This window comes from Monodelphis domestica, chromosome 7 (genome assembly GCF_027887165.1).
Source record: "Monodelphis domestica isolate mMonDom1 chromosome 7, mMonDom1.pri, whole genome shotgun sequence".
NCBI lineage: Eukaryota > Metazoa > Chordata > Mammalia > Didelphimorphia > Didelphidae > Monodelphis > Monodelphis domestica.
Genome location: NC_077233.1, coordinates 51,837,703 through 51,861,330, shown reverse-complemented (window position 1 = coordinate 51,861,330; position 23,628 = coordinate 51,837,703). Strand labels below are relative to the sequence as shown.

Sequence of the window (23,628 nt, the reverse complement as noted above, 5' to 3'; positions counted from 1 at the left end):
CCACATTGAAAAGGAACAAAGATGTTGCATCCGTGACAAACCAGTGGTAGGGAGGAGTTGGGTCAGATTTTCATTGGCAGATATAATTTCCATGAAATCTAACTTTTTGAATTACATTTAATCACTAAAATTATAATCATCCATTCATTGCTCCACAAATGTTTATCAAAGGTAGTTGATGTACAAGTCACCCGGCATCCACAAACGTTTCCCATATGGTGCTATGAATGAGGCTAAAAATTTAATTGTTTTCCACGTTAAAGGAGAGAAAAAAGAGAAGCAGGCCTCATGTGGAAATAACTGTAGACTCAGATTCAGGGCTTTGTTACCTCTTTAATCAATAATCAAGTCATTTCCCCTCTAGGACTCAGTTTCCTCATCTGAAAGAAGAGACAGTTGGATTTCATTACTTCTAAGTTCTCTTCCCATTCTAGCAGCCTATCAATTAATGGATGTTCCCTCTCTTCATCAGATTTTGGCAGAGAGTAGCAAAGTGAATTGCTGCAAAATATAATATCTTTGCAGTCATCCTGTTCCTTCCTCTGAAGTTGCTGTAGCAACAGAGAAAAGAAGGTTCTTCATTAGAGAGAGCTCTCTGAGTTTTAACCCGATTATTCAATCAGGCTTGGAAGACTGTGGGGGTGAGCAGTCCCCATCACAGGCTAGGAACAAGATTTTTAACTTTGATAGGGTGTATAATTAACTCAATCCAATAAGGCTTTAGTATAAGCAGAATGCAAGACTTAGAAGCTAACATTTTGTGCATTTTATTTTTTTTTTCTGGCATTACAAAGGGGTTGGATGATCTCTTTCCTTCCCAGGAAAAGCTGAGAAGGAAAGCATGATACAGAGGGAAATGGGTCTGAATTTAGAGTCAGAAAGCCTGGATTGAAATCTTGGATCCATGCAGCTTGACACCTCTGTGGTCTTGGGCAAGTGACTTTACCTTTAGGAGTTCCAGCCTCCTGATCTGTAAAATGAAGGGCTTGGACTCCATGTTTTCTGCCTTTTCCCATTCTAATCTACAATTCTGTGATCCCACTCAGTATAGCCAATTAGCCAACGGTATTGCATGAAGGTGGGGAGAACTGGAAAAAAGAAAGAAAGAGAAGACACACAGACCCCAGCCAGCTTTTCTTGGACAATACCTTGTATTCCCAACACAGTTATTACCTTCCTGCCCCCCCCCTTTTTTAATCCTTCTTCATCCTCAGTGTCCTCCTAGTTGGCTGAGGGGAAAGAGTTGGGAAAACTAATCTACACTAAAGTATTGATGTCTAATAGTAGCTAAATGTGTTATTTTAATTTCTGAAGACACCAAAGGAAGATTATTTAATAGTAGATTTTTAGGTACTTATAACAGGTGGGTAGAGGAGATATTTGGGGACCAGGGGCTCTCCCTAACCATACATATTTGAGAAGGCCAAAAAAGTACTTATATAATTTTGTTATCTCTTGTTTTTTACCTTACTTTCACTTCTAAATATATATATGTACATATGCATATACAATACATGCATCTCTCTGTGTATATATGTATTCATACCCATATATAGAGTATGTCAAATGCTTTATAATCATTATCATACATAACATATAATTTTAAGTGCTTTATAAATATTATCATATATGTATAATACATAATTTATATATATACTATATACAATAATATATACTAAATATAATAATATATATTATATTATATATACAACTATATATAATAATAAAACTATATATAATATATACTATAGTTTTACAAACAACATCATATTTGCATATTATAATATTTTATAGTATGTATATATATGTGTGATAATATTAGTAATATTAATAAAGCATTTAGCAAGGGGTCTAGCATTTAGTGGATGCTTAATTAGGCTTGCTCCCTCACCTCTTTCCTTTTGTAAATTAAAATTAGATCTCAGTAATAAAATTATTACATCTTAGGAGATTTATTAATTATCATTAGAAATCAAGGAATAAAGAGTATACAAAATAAAGACCACATGCCCATGGCTGATTAGCCATTTCAAAATCCCCATGCTTAGCTTACCACCACCACCTTGCTGGCTGCAAGACCAAGAAAGAGGCCCAAGAGGACCGCCCACTTATTAATATCCTCTGGCTATAGGAAATGCTTAATGACAGGAAGTCAGTGGGCTCCTGGGAAATGTAGTTCTTTTTTTAGGGTAACAGATTTTCAATCATACACTACCCAGAGAGGTTTGTTGTTTTTTTTTTTGGCAACAAAATAAAAAAAGAGAAGGAAAGCTAACCCATACATCAGCTGAGTCTGTCCAGCATGTGCAAATTCAGAGTCGATAGCCTGCTACCTTTGCAAAGAAAGGAGGGATGGATGTTTTCTCCTCTCTTCTTCCATGCCCAGTTTGATTCTTAGAGTCACCGAGGCTTCAATTCCTGTTTTTGTTCCCATTATTCTTTCCATTCCAAAATGTAGTCATTGGGGAGAGTTTTCCTGCTTCTGCTTGCCTCACTTTGCATCATCTGTTCTTATAAGTCTTCTGAAGCTTCCTAACATTCATTTTGGTTGTTTTTATGGTACAGTAACATGGAAGAATACTTTCAAAGAGGCATATATAAAAAGAAAGCAAGAATACAGATAGTAGAGGACAAAGCTATAGCTTGCCCCACCTCATATCACTCTACCATAATGAAGTATCTGAGATGTACAAATAAATGACATTTTCTTGAGTCCTCTAAGCACATGGTCCTTTGAAGGCTGCTGTTCTTACACTGAGGCAGGTAAATGGAGAGATCCCTAGGTCTGGAGTCAAGAAGATCTGAGTTCAAATCAACCTCAGACATTTATTCCCTTTGTGAACTTGAGCAAATCTTTTAACCTTTATTTGCCTTAATCCATTGGAGAGGGAAATGGAAAATCACTCCAGAATCTTTGCCAAGAGAGTCTCATGGACAGCTCTGGTCCACAGGCTCTTGAAGAGTTGGATGAAACTTGACAACAAAAGTTTCTGTTTCCTTGATGCTCCTAGAAAGAACCAGTTGTCTTGTTGGCTGATCTAGCCACCCTCCTGGTGGCTTCTGAGCTCAGAGAACTGAAGAATATTAGAGTCATCCAGCCCCAAGACTTTTTTCATCCCAGGTCAATTTTATTTCATATTACCCTTTGCTATTTTGCTTTCCCTTGAATGCAATATCAGAAATAAGTTAGTGAACCAATCAAGTAAAAGAATAATTTGAAGCTCTACTATGTAGACAGCACTACGACTGGCTCTCCAGGGTAGAAAAGCCCATCAGGAATTTACTGTCAAGACATAACTACAGGAAGTAAAATGACAAGACAGAAATATGGGAGACTCAAATTCAAATTCAGCAAAAAATTTACTACGTAGCTGATCTTTGCAAGACTTTGGTGATACAGAAAGAAGATCAAGAAAACCCAGCTTATCAAGGACCTTACATTTTCCTGGGGGATATCAACTTTAATACAAAAAATTAATGGTAATTTGAAGGAGAGAGCACAAACTGATGAATCAAGAAAGGCTCCTTGGGGGAGGTGGCATGTGATATGGGCTTTGCAGCTTCCTTATCTGAAAGATAAGAGATAAATAGGGAGTATATTCAAGGAATGTGGGGGATCCAGGACAATTCTGAGGGACTTAAGAAAAAGAATGCTATCCACCTCTCAAGAAAGAACTGTTGGAGTAAGAATGTAAATGAAAATATATGATTTTTCACTTGTTTATTTGGGTATATGATTTGGGGTTTTGTTTTATAAGATTATTAAAAAATTGAATAATATGGAAATGTTTTGAGTGGCAAATACACGTATAACCCAGATAGAATTTCTTGTCAACTCTGGGAGGGGGAAGAAAAGAGGGAGGGAAACAACATGAATCATAGAAATTTGGAAAACTTATGTCTAAATTTGTTATTAAAATAAAATAAAGATAAAACTAAAAAAATAAATCAAGGGAGCATGGCAGTTCTACACTTGAGGGCAGTAAAGTCTGTATATATATATATATATATATATATATATATATATATATATCTTGCCTCTGATATAGCTATATAACCCTGAGCAAGTCTTAAATTCTCTGCAGCTCAGTCTCCTCATCTGTAAAATGAGGTGGTTAGACTAACTGATCCCTGAGATTCCTCTCAGTTTTACTTGGCTATATGACTTGGATGACTTAGCAACTGCCTGGGTGTAGGAGTCTAGGGAGAGGGCAGTCAAGGGTGACTCAGGTTTGAATCTGAGTGACTAGAAGGATGGTGATGACTTCAACAGAAATAAAGGAATTTCGATAAGAGGCAAGTTTAGCACAGAAGAAGACAAGTTGTGGTTTGGACATGTTGAGTTTAAGATGCCTACAATATATCTACATGGAGATATCCAGGAGGCAATGAACAATGGGGATCTGGAATTTAAGAAGGAAATTAGGCTTAGAATAGAGTTGGATCCCTGGGAGCTAAAGCCCAACCCCTCTCAAAGGAGAGGAAAGGAGAGTGCCTAAGACAGGATCTCAGGGGACACCCACACATGGATGGTGATCTGGCAAAAGAGACCGAGATTGGGGAATCAACTGGTCCAACTTCTTCATTTTATAAAGCTAGAAGAAAAAAGACTCTGAAGGTCAAGAAAGTCAAGAATAGCCAGGTGATGGATTGGGTCAGGAGCTGTAGAGAAGTCAAGGGACATGAGATCACATCATCAGCACCCAGTTAGTTGCTGGGTGACCCTGACAAGTCGTTAAGTTCTTTGAACTTCAGTATCCTCATCTTTAAAATGTGGAAGTTAGACTTTGAGATTTTTCAAAAATTTGCATAGGTTTTATTCAAAATCAAAGCATTGATGTTAAGTTGCTTAACCCAAGAGGACCTAAGAAAAAACTGTATTTCCTTACATCTGAAATCCATTCTTATTTAAGAAATCCTGTAATTTATTTATACAGAAATATCCATTTATTACCCCCTTTTAGTCTTTAAAATTTAGACATGCTGACATATCCTGAAAGTAGTCTAAGGAAGGGGAAGGTTTTTAAAGTGTGGGAGAGATCTCAAGGGCTAACATCAGAAAAAGAAACCACTGTGGAGTGGAGGTGTCAAGGAGGGAATAGGGAAGTGGAATTCTAGCTGGGTTTCAAAAGATGGGTAGGACCTGGCCAGCCAGAGGAGGGAGCTTTTATCTCTCCAGATATTAGGTGACACACATATACATGTAAGACTAGTTAAATACTATTGTGACAAATGAAACATTTTTTAAAGAAAAAGTTTTATTAGTGCTTTTTGCTTTTATATCACAATTATTTCTGCATACCATCCCACCACCTCTCACTCCCAACCTTCCCTTCCTGCCCCCCAAACAATCCATTGTAATAAATAACAGTGAAGCAAATTTAGCCAACCCAATGACCACACCTGGCAGCTTCTGCTACTCTGTACCCATTGTCCTCCTCCCTCCCGGAGATTGGAGAGATGTGCATTTCTCTTTCCTCACAATTTCAAGAAATCTCCATCAAACAAAAGCAGTTCTAACCTCCAGGTTATGGACCTGGTAGAAGATGCCCAACCCCACAATATTCTCTACCAGGAAAAGAATACTGACAGCCCTAGTGCTTTGGCTTTGCCATCATTTTTGGACACGTTATATCTTAAAACATGGGATTTCTGAGAAAAAATGAAAGCTAGAGCAAATCTTGATAATCTCCTGGGGGAAATAAAATGAAACAACTCATGAATGGTAACAATTAGTAGGAAATTATCGCCTATCTCAGGCTCACAAGAAACCTTTCATTTTAAGCTTGTGTCTCACTTGAGGTCTATAATAGCTCAGCTTAATTGGTTTGTATCTACTCACAGACCGTCTTAACATATCCTCACATGCTGTAGGCAGGGTGGTCCCTGAGATGTTTGGGGGGGAAAGAGTGCAAAATCTAGAGCAAAAAAAGTATTTTGTAAACTGGAAAGCACATTAAAAATGGGTCATCATCACTAGCATCATTATGAATTTTAGCACTGTTATTTCTTTACCTAATTAAGATAAATAAAATTCAACAAACATTTATTAAGCACCTACTCTGCGCAAAGCGGGCAACTACATGGGATAGTGGATAGAGTGATGAGCCTGGATTCAGGAAGACTTTTCTTTCTGAGTTCAAATCCAGCATCAGATACTTCTTAGTTGTGTTACCTTGGGCAAGTCATTTAACTGTGTTTGACTTAGTTTCCTTATCTGTAAAAGAAATGGCAAAACACTCCGGCATCTTTGCCAAGAAAACTCCAAATGGGGTCACAAAGAATCAAACATGACTGACAAATGACTGTGAATAGAACATGAAAAGTACTGTATTAGGTGGTGGGGATATATGAATGCAAACCAACATAAATTGATCTTTGCCCTCAGAAAGCTAGCATTCTACTGGAGAGAACATATATATATATATCCACTGATATGGGTGTGTATGTGTATATATGTACACACACACACCCATATCAATGGATTATAAAAGTAATTTTTATAGTAAATAATATAAATAAATATATAACAATATGTAATATACATAAATATAATAAATAAATATAACATAATAATAAAATAAATAAAATATAAATATAGTAAATAAAATAAATGCCGGGGATAGTAATAAAAACTAGGAAGATCAGGGAAGGGCTTACGGAGGACGTAGCACCTGGGTTAAGACCTCAAAGGAAGCTAAGGCTCTAAGAGGTGGAAATAAGGACATAGAGCATTCCCAGGTTAAGAAGAGATTGGCTTAGGGATCAAGCCAGAACTTGGACCTTTACCTGCAGGGTATTCTTCCTGGCAATGGCCATATACTCTGGTACCTTGCTGAAACGTCAGAGGGAAATCTTTGCATGGTTTCCCAGTGACTGGTCTGGAGCTGCCTCCAAGTTGACTGGTCCCTAAAATGAAGGGCGATCGTCTCTGTTTGGAAGAGCCCACCCTCCAAAATGATCTAGAAAAGCAGGCTTTCCCCCACTTTTCTCTCTGTCTGTCTTCCTCAGACTTCTAGGCAGTCACACAATAAAGCTGATCTTTATTTTGTGATGGGGTAGACAAGGGAATACTTTTTTGTTGCCATCTTTCCACCTTACCTTGGAACAGAAATAATGACATATCAGAAGTGAATGAACCTGGTTAGACTTACACTTGTATGTAGCCTCAAAAATAAGTTCAAGGCTGAGAGCCAGCGCTAGTGATGGGAGGTCCAGAGTTCAAATGTAGCTTTAACAAGCCACTTGACCCCAAATGCTCAGCCCTTTCCACCTTTCTGCCTTGGAACCAAGACATAGTGTTGATTCTAAGATGGAAGGTAAGAGTTAAAACAAAAACAAACAAGTTCAAGCTCACTTGTTTCTGAATTCTTCCTCAGAGAGGACAGAAGGTGGGGTGTTGATTTTTGTAATCATCATGATCCCAGAAAAGCCCCAAGTATCTCGGATGAAATTTGGGGTAGCAAAAGTATCCCACATTTAGTTTATGCCCTACTTTTGGCAAGTCTACAGAAAATTAGACTGTCCTCTTAAATTAATCAATTAATTGATTAATCAATTGACTCATGTATGGTATATAATGTGCCCACCAGATGTCTTTTCATGCAATTCAAGAGCCCAGTGCTCTTATGCCTATGGAGGCCTTCCAAAGGCAGCAGTATACCCCCAATCGCCAGATTTGCAAGCCTACCAGCTCTTATCCTTTCATGGCTTTCCATGGCTGCAAGCAATGGTTGCTGTTCAGGCATTTTTCAGTTGTTTCTGACTCTTTGTGACCCAATTGGTTTTTTGTTTGTTTGTTTGTTTGTTTTTCTGGCAAAGTTACCAGAGTGGTTTGCCATTTCCTACTCCAGCTCATTTTACAGATGAGGAAATCAAGACAAACAGCGTTAAATTACTTTCTCAGAAGTATCTGAAGCCAGATTTGAACTCAGGAAGAAGAGCCTTTCTGACTCTAGGTCCAGAGCTCGATCCACTTGGCCGCCTAGATTCAATACTAATCTAGATGAACGAAAAGGATATTTTACTTTAAATTATTAGACAATGATGGGAAAATCTCTATGGTTTGCCCTCTCTCTCTTCCCAGTGTTTACACCTCCCCTTAGAAATGTCATGGGGGTAATGGTATAGGGACAACACCTCACTTTCTTTGGGTTTAGCTGGGTTTGCTGAGATAAGCCCATCACCACCTAGTTTGAATTCCCTCAAGTTCCTAGAGGTAACCTTGTAGAGTGGAAATATACCTCTCCCACTCATCAGTCTAGCACCTCATCCAATGTGCTCTCCATTATTAAAACTATTATTTCTAAATATTGTTCTACTCACAAGGTAAAGCACCCACACAATTGTAAAGATTAAAATTTAGGGGAGACTGAGGCAGGTAGAAATTAGTTTCTCTCTGCAAGGAGTATTATATTTTTATGAGGTTTATTAAAGATTAAGGATTAAAGAAAATACAGGATAAGAAAGCACGTGTCTAAGCCCAGGGGCCTAGACAACCTCACCTACATTATGAAAAGAGCCGAGTCTGCTCCAAAACGGAAGTCCAAAAGAGGCTGAGCCTATTCACAACCAGGTTTAAATACCCCATCTCCGCTCTCGGCCTAGGTGAGATTACAAAGCATTCTGGGGAAGTGGAGCAAGGGCTTCTGGGGATTGAAGTCCTGGATTCAAGTCTATTTTTTACACAGTGGAGTAATATTTCCAACCAGCCACACACAGTGACAATTTTACATGTTACATATAACCATTTACTTTGAAAAAAATATTAAAATATTTATTTATTTAAGCAAATACATAAATAATAAGATTCATCACAAATACACATGGAAACCTAGATCCCACTGTCCCACCAATGTACTCAAGATATATGGTGAAGGGGAAGGTGGTACACTCTTGTGGGAGTCTGGCCAAGAAATAAATGGGTGAGGAAATACAAGGAATACAAAGAAAGATAAAAACACTGTCCCCATGCCCTTAAAGAGCTCCCATTCTAATAGGGGAGGCATGTCAACAACCACATCCTTACAAGATAGCTACACAGTGGACTGCAGGTGATCTCAGAGGGGAATAAAGGATAAGGAGGCTGGAAAAGTAGGAAGGAGCCAGGGCCTGAAGCACTCTAAATTTCAGTTTTGATTGTAGAGTTAATGGGGAGCCACTGGAGCTCAGTGACGGTGGGGTGGTATGTGTGTGTGTGTGATATAGTCTATGCCTCAGGAAGACTGGCAGATGAGTGGGACGGAGAGAGACATTAGGAAGGGAGTCCAATTAGAAGGCTGTTTCTGTAGTCCAGATGAAAGGTGAGAAGAGCTTGTACTAGCATGGATTGCCTATGCGAGTGGAGAGAAGAGGGCGCATACAGGCAGAAGGGTTCTCTGTGGCCATTCAGCAAGGGATCAGGGCAGAAGTCCTGTCTACCTCCTTGAGAGCTCTAAATGTGCTCTGAAATTCCATAATAATTTGTTTAGAAGCTCATCATATTGGTCAGATTTTCCTCTGAACAACTTGTATGGGGGGGATGATTTGCAATTATATAGGGAACATCATATGTAAACCTTAAAATTTCTTAGACTTATAAATGTTGGAAATTTCACCATTGGGAAATTTCATACTTGAAAAATTTCCTATTGATAGTGGGAACTCTATTGGAATGTGAACCCCATTGGCATGGGAGGTTCCTCCTCCTCCCTTCTTAAGATTACTTTAGGACAGAAACCTTTTGCTGAACAATGGAAAGGGCTTTGACCTATGCTTAAGCATAGAACAGGAAGTTCTTTGAGTCATGATTGATTTTAGAATTGATACAATAGAGATACTTGGAATGACAGAACCAAGTCTTGGAAAATACAATTTCCACCCCACTCAGTCCTAAAAGGATTTAGGAAGGGCTGCAGCAAAGGATCAAGATTTAATTATTTGAGAATATGACCTTCAACAGACATGTGCAAAGCCACAGACCTCTGGTCGGTCCTGGGTTAAGCTAGAGCCATCATTGGCACAGGGAAGACATGGACAGTGATTGGTAGATGTGAGAACTGAGGGGAGGGAACTTGGATGGTTTCCTTAAAGATAGAGGGGTCTGAGGACTGAGGGGTGGTTGGTTGGAGAGGTTTTTGCTCTGAGAGGTGGTGCTTTGAGAAGGTTGCTCTGAAGGAAGCTGGAGGTGGAGGCCCCTGAGACTGTTTCTCCATTTTGGTCACGTGAGTGATAGGGACTGATCTCTTTTCTTTGCCTCAGCTATCTAAGGGCTTGGGCCTTTTGGCCCAGCCTAAACAGAAGGGGTATTTAAGCCCTATTCCCTTCTCTCCCCTTTCTTTCTCTCTCTCTCTCTCTCCCTCTCTCTATCTCTAATACCTTTCTTCCTCCTGTTTGTAATTAAACTCCATAAAAGGTTGACTGCTGACTTGAGTTTTCATTTAGGAATTACATAGCTGAATTCCTTGGCGACCTTAAATTAATATATATCAGTCTTTTAAAGTGATTTCCTTGTCACACATATTTGCAATACTGAGTGGTCTGATTTGAATGGAATATAGTTTGTGAAGGGGGAACATTGAGATACATGAATCTGGAAAATAGATAGATGGTGTAAGGGTGGCCCTTGAGGGCAAGCATAGATATCGGTGAGACCCACCTATCAAGTGGGATAGCTTTCAAGTTAGGAAATCAGGATCTGAGTTAGCTAAGTGGTGCTGTGGGTAAGAATGCTGGACTAGGAGGCAGGAAGACCTGAGTGCAAATCTTCTTAGCCTTAGTAGCTGGGCAAATCCCATAAACTCTCTCAGACTCATTTTCCTCATTTGTAAAATGGGGATCATAATAGCATCTATCTCATAGGGTTACTGTGAGGACTAAATGAGATAACACGTCCAGCACTGTTGTAGCATTTAAAATTAGTTTCTCTGCTAGAAGTATTATATATTTTAGAAGTTTATTTAAGATTAAGAATTAAAGAAAATACAAAAATAAGAAAGCACGTGCCTAGGAGGGCCGAAAGGCCCATTCAATTTCACTTACATCATGAGAGACACGTCTGCTTGGAAGCAGAAGTAGGAAGAGAGCTCAGTGGGCTTTTACAGACAGTTAAATAGAAATTTTTATTTTGCCCAGGTGGAAATCTCAGTGAGATTAGAGGGCATCTCGGGAACTAGAACAAGGACTTCTGGGGATTGAAGTCCGGGGTTCAAATCTCCATTTTTACTCTGTACATTTAAAAGAGTGCTATATGAATTCTAGTTATTATTATTATCATTATTATTGTAGGTGGTATAAAAATTAAATCTCTAATAAAATATTATTTTTAAGAGATTTATTAATGATAATTAGAAATCAAGGAAAAAAGGAGATACAAAATAAAGACCACATGCCCATGGCTGATCAGCCAGTTCAAACACCCGCCTTACCACCACCAAGCTTGGGACCGGAAGTAAAGAAATGGGACCCTTCATATCCTTGCCTAATATCCCCTGTGTATAGGAAGTACATAATGACAGGAAGTCAGTGGGCTCCTGGGAAATGTAGTTCTTTTTTTAGGGTAACAGATTTTCAATTATACATTGGTATGCCTGTCCTGAGAGGATCAGCATAGCCATGGAGAGGTTCAGGATAGCCAAAAGGGTTGCAGAACAATGATTTTTTTTTTTGGCAACAGCAACTCTGGAAGACTTAATCATAGAAGGGCTCAATCCACTCCTTTCTCTTGCATAGAGGTACAATTTTCAGGCACTGGTTGTTGTTTTGTTGTTCCTCCTTCATTTCTAAAGGAGAGTGAGACTGATAACTTGGTATAACTGACTCATATCTAATTTCAATTAAAGCAGTAATGCTCAAAGAAAGGATGTTCCCTTTGTCTCCCTGCACACATACACAACACACACACACACTCACACACTAACACACTCACACACTCACTCACCTCTTTTTGTCTAGATGGAAAGATTTAAAAGTTCAGTATCTCTGTCTAACATTTAACTCAAATGTCAGTTTCTTATTGTCTTGGTTCTCTTGTCTAAGTCTTCCCAGTAGGGTATGAATTCCATCTACAGTGACCACTTAAGAGGATGCCAATCTGTGGGTAAATCTGAGAACTGGACTTACTTGGAGGACTTGGGTTGGCATCCTGGTTCTACTATTTCCTATTTATGTGATCTTGATTCTATCACTTCAACTCCTTGGACTTAAATTTCTTCATCTGTAATATAAGGTTGGATCAGGTGGTATCTGAGATCTCTTTAACCTCTAAATCTATAATGTTAATCATCCAAATTTGTGAAAAACTGCTGTAACCTTCCTGTGAGGGAGTTTTATCATGGTATTATTCTTTCCATTTCACCAATAAAGAAATTAAGGCACAGAGAGATGATATAAATTAAGGAAGGGTAAATATAGAGCTAATGACATCATAATCACGAAGACTCAGGTCTCCTGCTTCTGGTGCTCCATCCTCAGATGCTGTATGGGATAGTTTGATCCTGCTAAAGGTTCTGCCTGTTCCCTGTTGTTTTTCTTCTTTCCATTCTGTTGGTTTAACGTTGGTGAATTCCTATCTTATTTTTGTGTCTTCAAATTTGCATTCATCCTGTTTTCTTCCTTCAGATAATAGCTTCTACAGTGTCTTAAGATCCAGTTTACAGATATCCAATAATAACAACTGACATTTAGGTAGCACGTTCCTTGAAGATCTTTTATCTGTTGAGAATGAGGTTAGCAGTATCTTTGCAATATAGCACAGCCCAAAGAAAATTGGCTTGGGAATCAGAAGATCCCAGCTGTGGTCCAAGTTCTTCCATTTATTAGCTCTGGCTATCATCAAGTCTTTCAACTTTTTTGTAGTCTCAGTTTCCTTATCTCTAAAAGGAGATGGAGGCAGTGGAGTAAAAATACCTTTTATGCCTACCTCACAGGATTGTTGTCAGGAATAAGTGAGGCATATATCCATACATTCATTTTAAATACTTTTAAAGCACTCTATAAATGTAATATGTCACTGCAATTCCACTTAAAGGTTATTTGATTTCATCTGTGTAGTTATTCCTTTCCCTGACTAAATCTTGACTTCTCCTTCTCTTGGTAGACATGAGTTTCATGACTTTCTGAGTCAGAAAAACTCATCATTATTCTGCTGTTGAGTATCTGAGAATTTAGCTAGCTGGATCTTCAGAGGATGTATAAATAATCCACCTTGGGCAAATACTTGGAGCCTGGCCAGGTTGGTAGGATTTGACCGAGTTTGTGCTGGCCTGGTATAGCTTTCAAGAACCTAAGGTGCCCTCTGTGCCACTCTGAGGTATCAGAGAATGACTTCATGGCAGGAGCAATGCAGATGCTGTTCTCATTTTCCTAAAAATCCCAGGGAACTTCCATGACTTCTCCACCCAGGATGGGTATGGGGAGACTGCCAGCTCATTAGCATGGAAGAATAAGTTAGCAGCTCATCAATGCATTCAGCATAGTGCCAAATGGCTGTCAGTCCAGCATCAGAAACACAAGTACAAACCATTCACTCTGGAAGGATTTTTCCTTAATTTAGAACTAGCTTTCAGCCAGTATTACCTCTGTTTCCTGAGTACAAGCCAGATCATTGTGCTGGAAGTAATCTGTATTAGTCTTATTGGAGTGGCTAGGTTGCCATAGTTACTGTTTGGTTTCTGTGCACCTAAAATTTCAAGTAACTATCAGGAGAAGGTTTGCAGCTTCATCCTCTCCTGCCTTGGGAAAATTAAATCAGAAGGAAAGTGGCTTTTAACCTTTTTCTTGGGTTGGGACAGTTAAGTCTCAGGATCAGAGAGTCATAGTCATCTGCCAACCATGGGTTCCATGATAGACTGGCCCAGAATTTAAAAAATGGAATTGGTGACTCCCTGCCAGAGACCACAGATTCCTGCATGGTGATGGACTGGAGTGAGGGCTGGCATCCTGGAGCAGCCTGAGGAAGCAGGTTATTAAGAGATTAGCAAAATCATAAGGGAGAAGTAGGTTTCCTGGTTGGGACCACTTGCTAAAAAAGGCTAACTGAGTCACATCAGGCAGCAGGGAGAGGAAACAGAGGGAGATGGGAAAACTACATGGTAAAGGTCAAAGGTATAGTGGTGAAATGGATCCAGAGCTAGGCTCAAAGAGGAGAGACTTGGGTTCAACTCCTACTTCTGATGTTTACTAGAAGTATGACCATGGGCTAACATTGCTTCTCGACTCTGGTCCTCAGTTTTCCACTCTGTAAAATGGAGGCAGTTTCCTTAGATATCTCAAAAGTAAGATCTCTTTCAGTTCGAAGTTCTTGAGAGCAGAAGTAAAGGGCAGAAAAACAACTTTTTGTTACATATGAACTTCTTTCTTAGTGGTTAGTTGTTCAGTTGTTTTTCAATAGTGTCCCCATTTGGGGTTTTCTTGGCAGGCAAAGTTACTGGAGAGGTTTGTAATCTTCTCTGATTCATTTTACAGAGGAGGAAACTGAGGCCAACAGGGTTAAGTGACTTAAAGGTCATATGGCTACTAAGTGTCCAAGACCATATTTGAACTCTGGAAGATGAGTCTTGTTGAGTCCAGGCCTGACACCCTCTCCATTGTGCCACTTATCCGTCCCTTAATGGGCAGGCTTGGAGGCTTTTCTTTGTTACTAGAATGACTGTTTTTAGAGTTCAGTTTTGCTTGTAATCATCTTTGGGAGAAGCAGGGTCAGCCTCAGGCTTCTATGCAGAGAAGGTCTCCCCTGGCTCTGTTGGCTGTGATTCAGGCAGATGTTTGCTTTTGTTTTCCGGGGCCAAAGCAATGTCCCTCTTGTTGGAAGCTGCGTGGATCAGCTTTTCATTAGCCATCCCCTTGGGCAGCTGCTTGGGTCATGGGTTGGAGTCAGAGCTGTAACTGGTAACGTTTGTGCCCAAGGTGGCACAAAGCACTCCTGGGACAGGTGGCGTGAAACATGACCTCATATAAACGTTTTACTCTCCCACCGTGGCATCAGCATCGAGGGGAAAAGGGCTCACCATCCAGATCAGGGGAAAGTATTAAAAAAAATAACCAATTCCTTTGTTGTTTGTATTATGCTGAAAGACTCTGGGGCAAAGCCTCAGTGGTCTATCCCTCGGTTCCGTTCTGGTGAGAGCTCTCCGCCATGTTCCTGATCTTTCACTCATAGAGCTGGGAGGAAGAGTTCCAGTTTGGGGCCAATTGAGGCAAAAACGAACAAGGGGGGAGCCCACCTGGGCGGTACAGCATAGTTTTAGAAAATGGATCCTCAAAGTTTCCAAGAAGTTCTTTCATTTTATTCTTTTCTTTCATAGCTTTGGGTCCCTTCATCCTCCTGTAGGAGCCCTCCAGTTTGCCAGCATCCTTCTCCAAACATGGCGCTCTAATAGGGAGGCATCTACAATGCTTGACTTGGAGCTCTTAGGAGCAAAGGCCACATCTATATTTTAGCATGGTCAGCTGGCTTTCTGGTGGTCTTTTCAAGCATTGCTCTGAGCTTTGATATGGATAAGGCAAGAGGCAACAGGGCTCAAAACAGCCAACCAACATCCTGTGGGTGGGAGGAACTCATTGGGAGCCCCTGGCTGAGACAAAGACTTTGTGAGTGGGTGGGAAGCAGGTGAATCCCATCATTAACTAAAATTCGAGGAAGATGACTTCTGTTTCTTATCCCAGGGCCTTTTCTCCTTACCCACTTAATTTGTTTTTCTTTTCATGTCACAGCTGATGAGATCCAGGATGCTTTGCCTCTGGGCTTAATTTTTGCCTTGTTGCTGAGGGTCCTGTTAGTATTTTATCTGATGTCCTGGAAATCCAAACCTGGGAGATGACCTGTCTTTTGAGGGGAAGTGGATCCTGCTTTCACATTCTCAGAAAATATTGACACAAGAAGTAGAGCATTTCAAGCAGATGTAACTTCAGGGGCTGGTGGGGCAAACAAAAGAAGGTGGCCTTTAAGATACTGAACTGACTGAAGCAAAATCTGTCTAGTTTGAGGGGAACAAGGCCAAATGCCACTTGTTTACATTTTTGTGACCTGGCAGGCTCTCTAGTATGCCTTTACTTCCCAGTTAACAATCTTGTTTTTCCACTATGCTTATGGACCCCCAAATCCAATCTGAGGTCATTGGAAAGCAGAGCTTTAAAGATGGGGAAACTGAGGCAAACAGGCATTAAGTGACTTGTCCAGGGTAACACAGCTAGTGTCTCAGATGGATCTGAACTGTCTCCAGGCTCAGCACTCTATCCATTGTACCACTTAGCTACCCTAGTTGCCAGGTCTCTGGCATCCTTGCAGATAGCTGTTCTCCACTGGTCCAGAAGGAGTACAATTAAATCCAGCTGAATAATCAAGAAGGCTGTCCTCTTCTGACTTTGAAGGGGAATCAGGGAGAGTTGACAGTCAGGTGTTGATGGCAGGACACCAATGATTTCAACACTTAAAGGAGAGGGTAAAGTAAGGACATCTGCTTCCAGGTTTGAGTTTCTAGTCAGATCTACCTTGGGCAGTTAGGAGTGGAAGGATGTCTTGCCCTGCTTCAGAAGATGAAGTTATCAATGAAGGATTTGCATCTAAATGGAGGTATCGAGGAGCAAATGATAGCAATCAATCAATCAATCAATCAATCAATAAGGGTAACACTCACTTTGGGCTACTCTTCCCAATTTGCACACAGACCTGTAAGTTTGGTCCCAACAGGTGGGGCTGCCATCTTGTTAAACTTTGGGTGGCTGCTCCTATTACTGACCCCCCTCCCATGCTTCCTAGATGCCCCTGGGCTCTAAGAGAGCATCTAACTTTGGACCATTTTACACACCTCGGGGCTAGACACCTACTATGCCTCTTTCTGGGATGGTTATTCTTTTGGAAGTTCAACTTTAGCTCTGCCATGTAATTATTCTTGGCCCTTCTTTTATCTAGGGGCTTTGTTCATAGACTCATTTTTTAAATCATATTAAAAAAAAAACCTTTTCTTTTCTTACTGTGGAAGCTTATTTACTTAAAAAAAACCCACCACATTCTTTATTGCTACCTTTTGGGTTTTTCATCAAAATCATTTCCCAATATTCCACTCCAAACATTCCTTTGTAACAAAGAAAAACAATTCAGCAAAATTGACTGACAAAGCATCCATGTCTGATAGCTTATGAACATTCCTCATCTGTTTACTGAGTGAAGGAATGTGTATTTCATTCTCTGTTCCCCAGAACCAAGACTGTTCTTTGCAACAATCTGGAGTTTGTCAGCCTTTTAATGTTGTTTGTAGTTGCATTATTATATTATACACATTGTTCCCCAGGTTATTTTTCTTCTTTTTCATCACTTCACATGTATTTCCTTGTTTCTCTGAATCCTTTCCTATGGCGCAGTAATATTCCTATTATTATAGTCATGCAGTACAATTAATTCAGATACTCCCTAGCCAATGGATATCTATTTTGCTTTCTGTTCTTTTTACTTTTACAAAAATGTTTTGTGATATATAAGGCCTGTCTATCTTTGACCTCTTGGCAGGAAGGGGTAAATGCCTAATAGTAGAATCACTGAGTCAAAGGATGTAAAAAGTTTAGTGACTTTTATTGCATCTTTCCTGATTGTTTTCAGGATTGTACCAACAATGCATTTCTGCCCTCATCTTGTCACGGGTTGCTTCTTTCTTCAGGGATCTGGAATGCCATCAATAAATGCGATGGTGCTATTCCAAAAGTTAGACTTATTTTATTTATTTTTAAAGGCAAGTATTGCCATGCCTTAGAGCTTTGCAATAATGCACATGTGCATATCTCCACACGATGCAAAAAGAACATGAGATGGAGTATCTGTTCCAAATTATCTTTTTGCCTAACCAATACCCAGGAGAGACTGAGACTTTTACTTGCAAAATATATACATACATAGATTATTCAGTTCTGTGCTGATTTCATTTCCTAAAAGAAATCGGGCCAAAGTAACATTTTAATGGAATTCAGCCTCTTGACCTGACAATGACTTAGTCTCCCCTTCCTACTCCTTCTTACATTAAATAAATAAGGAGGAGGAGTAATAAAAAAATAAAAAACAATCCATATGGATTCATAAGGTTGAACCACTTCCCCATTCCATAAAGTCCACAAGGCCATATAGGAAACAGCTGCAGTATTTACTACAGGGCTTACCAAGCCCTCATTACTGGGTTTACCTTATTATGAGGGTTATTCAGCTCAAAATGGAATTGTTAAGATCATAATTTACTTCCTGGCTCTGGCTCTGGGTTCTTCAGAGGAGTGCCTGGTTGAAAACTGCCAACAATTATACTGTTGGAGGCATTCTGCTTTTGTCTTCAGTCATCAACCAAAGGCTAAGAGATAGTTTTTGGTTGAAGTTTGTTTTTTCAGATGAGTATAAGTTGGAGCGATAGCCTCTGTTCTGGAGGACACAAACACTCTCATTTAGCAATAAATCTCACAAGTAGCGACGAACCTCCCCATCCATAAGTTTGGTGGCTATTCTAAAGTGATTATCTCGGGTGGGATCTACTGAACCAAATAGCATCATGGGATGCCCATGTTCGTCCCACTATGAGTTTCTTCTGTAGACTATTTGATTTGAGTTCATTAAAAGTTTAAAAAGTTTTCTGGATGTTTTTCGTTTTCCCATCATAGTTATTCATGGATATTCTCTTCTTTACCTATCCTAGTCCAGCCTTCTCTTGTAATAAAGAAAAAAAATTAACCAAAACCAATCAACACATTGACTGTTGTGGTACAGACATGAAGAGAGAGAGAGGTTTTGCAGGACAAGCCAAGATGCAAGAACCGAGACTGGGGAACTGGCTGTCAGTCAAGAGGAAGGTTCCAAACGGAATGCTCCCAGGAGAGGCAGTTGGGGGAGCCTGACAAGAGGAGAGGAATTGGGACCTTGGGACACTCTCTCTCTGGGGGGTTATTGAACTGAGGAGGCTTGGTCTTGGTCTCTGGCTTTGGGAGTTGAAGCTGGACAGGGGGAAGAAGCTGAACTGATATTATTTAGTTTCTGTCCCTTGAAGGAGGCTTCTGAAATTGGTGGCTTTGTGAAGAAGAAGGAACATTTTAACTGTTGTCCCCCATCTCTGACTGTCCCTCTGTTACAGTTGTGACTTCCAAAGCCCTCATAATCTTCATTTTAGATTAGGGACACCCTCATCCCTTTTACCTCAGTTTCCCATCCTGTTTCCCAATAAACCCTCTGACTTGAAAAGGAAAAGATAGAATATCTTTATAGTTCACTCAGGGGGGAGGTGAGAAGCCAAAGGCTTCAAGAAGAACTGGGAGGTGAGGGAGGCAGGGAGGAGAGGTTGAAGGAGGGAGGGAGAGACAGTAGGAGGAGATTAGGAGAAATATTGATCCACTAGTCATCAGTAGGGATCAGTAGGCAAACCCCTGTACCAGTATCTCTCAGTGTCTCTCAAAGTACTTCTATCTCCATTGGAAATAGGCAAGTGTGTCCCATACTTAGTAGCAGCTCTCTCTAGTCTCAAGCTAGAGTACATCAGTCACTGCAGCAACAAGCAATAGTGTCACACAGATTACCTTTTCTATTGCAATGTGTGTGGTAGTAAATAGAAAATCCCATACTTGTAGTACCCTACCTCCACAGGAAAGGAGAGATTTACAGCTCCTCATCTCTTCTTCAGGGCCAAGATGGATCCTTATAATTACATGGCACTAAACTTGGTTTTATTTTTCTTTCATTTATTCTCTTGTAATCATTGTATACCCTGTTTTTCTGGTTTTGCTACTTCTCTCAGCATCAGTTACAAAAGTCTTCTCATGTTTTTCTGAATTCCTCACACTCCTAATTTCTTTCTATGGAATAATTTACTTGCCTTTCCAGGACACAAAAATGGGAGCCCCCAGTCAGATTCTAGTAAGGGCGACAGAATATTAGACATATTTGACTTGGAGTAAAGGAGAAAAATGGGTAAAAAACCATATTTCTGAAATTTATGGGCAAGTAACTGCTTGAAGCCTCTGTTGCCTTCTCTCTATAAAAGGGGGGATAATTGTAGTACTTCACAGGGCTGTTGTCAAGATCCAATGAGATATTGTTTGCAGAAACATTGCAAACTTTAAGCTGTTCTAAAAATGTCATTGATTATTATAATTATTGGGTTGTTACCCAAAGGGCAATGCATAGACTTATGGTGGGCATAAGTAGGCTACAAGACATGATTGATTGGCTATTTCCTTTTCTCATTCATTTTATAGATGAGGAAACCGAGGCAAACAGGGTTGTGAATCATAGCTAGTAAATGTCTGAAGTTGAATTTGAACTCAGGAAGATGTGCTCTAACCACTGCAACACCTAGCAGCTCCAGGCTGTCTCCAGTTAGCCACTCTTCCCTTCTGTGAGGTCTTCTGGTTTTTCTTGTTAGTTCCCTTCTGTGTTTACTGTTTCTGGCTTCTTCTGGCTCTTCCTGTACTCTGCTTGGGATTTTTAGTGCTCTGAATCAGAGCTTTCTCATTAGCAGTGACCCATCTCTAACTCAATACACTAACCCAATACACAATCCCATCAGGTATGGCAGAAAGAGACAATGGACACATTTTCCCACAGTGGACAGACAGTGCTTTGATTTATAGTTTCTCAGCCACATCCTTCAAAATCCTGAAAACATTCATATATAATTGAACTGATGGGAACAATGCCTTGCAGCCATGCCCACTGGGAAGTTAGTGCTTGTAACTTTGAACTGCTTTCAAACAGTTCTCAATGCATTTATCTAAAAGGCAGTTTTCTTTCAGGCTCACAGAACTATCTCAAGCTGCTTTTCTCATGTAGCTGTCCTTTTCCTAACCCCATTTCAGCAAACAAAATGTCTACATACAAAAGGGGCAGTATTTCACATTGAACACTGGTCCTTTACGTGCTTCCCCACTTCCTGAGCCCGGGATTGATTCATAGACCTATAGCTGCAAGGGACTTGAGAGGTTACCTCGTCTAAATCCCTCATTTTACAGATGAGGCCCAAACGTGTCACAATGGATAACCATAGAAATGAATGGGTTAAAAATTAAAATTAAAAAAGATTTTTTTTATTTTATTCCAGTAACAAATTTACACATATGTTTTTCAATGTTACATGATTCATGTTGTCTCCCTCCCCTCTTCCTTCCCCTCTCCTGGAATTGACAAGCAATTCCCCTGGGTTATATGTGTATTATCACTCAAAATCTGTTTCCATAAGAAATGAACAGTTTTGCCCAAGGTCAGACAAATAGTAAATAACTGAGGTCCTGTGACTCCAAATTTGGCATTCTTCCTAGCCCCCCCCCCAAACCTGCCGACAGATCCCTCCCCCCAATCATTTTTATATAATGGCACTAGATTATTCTTTATATCTGGTGCCCCCAACATCCCTTGCAGGAGAAGAAAGTTCTTATTCTTGGCTGTATTGTTCCTACCAGTCCATTCTTCTGCCTTTCCTTTTTCCCCCCTACCAGGCCATTTTCCTACCTTTTCTTTTTTTCTTTACTTTATTTTCTTTCCTTTCCTACTAGGCCATCCCCCGCTCTTTTCTTTCTTTTTTTTCCTACTAGGACATTCCCCTGTCTTTTCATTTCTTTCTTTTTTTCCCCTTCCCCTGCCAGGCCATTCTCCTGTCTTTCCTTTTTTTTTCGCCTCTACCAGACCATTTCCCTATCTTTTCTTTTCTTTTTTTTCCCCTCTACCAGGCCATTTTCCTACCTTTTCTTTTCTTTTTTCCTTTCTTTTATTTTCTCCTTTCCTTTCCTTTGCTTTCCTTTACCTTTCCTTTGCTTTCCTTTACCTTTCCTTTCCTTTCCCTTTGCTTTCCTTTCCTTTCCCTTTGCTTTCCTTTGCTTTGCTTTGCTTTGCTTTGCTTTCCTTTCCTTTGCTTTGCTTTCCTTTGCTTTGCTTTGCTTTGCTTTGCTTTCCTTTCCTTTCCTTTGCTTTCCTTTCCTTTCCTTTCCTTTCCTTTCCTTTCCTTTGCTTTGCTTTGCTTTGCTTTGCTTTGCTTTGCTTTGCTTTGCTTTGCTTTGCTTTGCTTTGCTTTGCTTTGCTTTCCTTTGCTTTGCTTTGCTTTCCTTTCCTTTCCTTTCCTTTCCTTTCCTTTCCTTTCCTTTCCTTTCCTTTCCTTTCCTTTCCTTTCCTTTCCTTTCCTTTCCTACTAGGCCATTCCCCCTCTTTTCTTTTCTTTTTTTTCCCTACCAGGACATTCCCCTGTCTTGTCTTTTCTTTCTCCCCCCCCCCCCCAGGCTATTCTCCTGCTTTTCCTTTTTTTTTTTCACTTTACCAGGCCATTTTCCCATCTTTTCTTTCCTTCCATGCCATTCCACTGTCTTTCCTTTTTTTCTGCCCCTCAGACCCTTATTTTCTGTGTTGGTAAAAACTCTTAGAAGGATGAGGTCTAAGGCAAAGGGAGTTAAGTGATCTTCTCAGAGTCACACAGTTAGGATGTGTCTGAGGCCAGATATGGACCCAAGTCCTCCTGTCCATCCACAGTGCTACTAGGTGCCCCTCTACTCAGTCTATTCACTTCACTCTCATTCATTTTTCCTTGATTTAATTCATATTTATTTCCTTGTTCCTCCCTACTGCTCCCTGCATTTCATCAAATGCAGCTCTATGATGTGGCTCCCCAAACTTGGCAGGTTCACCTTTCTCCTTCAAGGACCTCTTAGAAATTCTCTTCTAAAAAGCCTTCCCCGAGTCAGTGGTTTTCTGTCATTTCTTTTTGACTTTGGTCTTATCTCATAGCATTGACTCAATGCATGTCACATTACATAATACAAATATTCATCTCTGTATTGGTGAATCATATTTAGGGACTCATCCAAACTTTGGTGCCATTTATTCTGTGTCTGCCTTATATAAGTAGGTAGATTTTTTGCAGAGAGGCAGTTTACTACAATGGATAGAGTGTTGGGTGTGAAGGGCAGATAAGTGGTACAGTGGAGAGAGTGTTGGCCTGAAATCAGGAAGACTCATCTTCAGATCAAATTTAGCCTCAGATACTTACCAGCTGTGTGACCCTGTGCAAGTCATTTAACCCTGTTTGCCTCAGTTTCCTCAGCTAGAGAAGGAAATGACAAACCACTCCATTATCTTTGCCAAGAAAACCCTAACTGGGATCATGAAGAATCAGATCCAACTGAAATAACTGAATAACAAAAATAAGTCTCGACCTGATTTTCAATCTCTGCTCAGATGGGTATTATTTGTTTGACCACGGGCCAGCCACATTGTCTTAGGACCTTGGTTTCTTATTCTATAAAATTATGTTGGACCTTAAGGTTCCTCGTTCCTCCCAGTAATAATTCTATTATGCTCCTATATACCCAACCTCTCCTGATTTCATTGTAAAGAGATTCTAGTAAGGAAACATCCTTACCATGATGCATGTTGGTCATACTCTGGATTTCATATTCTTGGAGAGTGTCCTTGAGGGAACAAAAGGTTAAGTGACTTGCTCAGGGTCACATAATATGTTTCAAAAGGAATCTGAATCCTGGTCTTCCTGACTTTGTAGCTAGCCATGATACCATCTTACCTTTCATAATGTTTGTTGAATGATTTAATTTATTATAAAATCACATACATTTCAAATTTATAGAAAGAATAGAATTGTAGAGCTAAAAGAGGCCTTAGAGAGAAACTGGTTCTACCTTCTTCTTTTAAAA

The 23,628-nt window shown here is 39.9% G+C and overlaps 1 long non-coding RNA gene across 1 annotated transcript; it reads right to left on the bottom strand.

Annotated features, from left to right (window-relative positions):
- Positions 1-313: 313 nt before the first annotated feature.
- LOC107649700 (uncharacterized) lies at positions 314-1,548 on the bottom strand. Its single transcript, XR_001623849.2, has 2 exons — positions 947-1,548; positions 314-551 (listed from the first exon to the last, which is right to left on the bottom strand). It is a non-coding gene; the product is annotated as an uncharacterized LOC107649700 (long non-coding RNA).
- Positions 1,549-23,628: the final 22,080 nt, after the last annotated feature.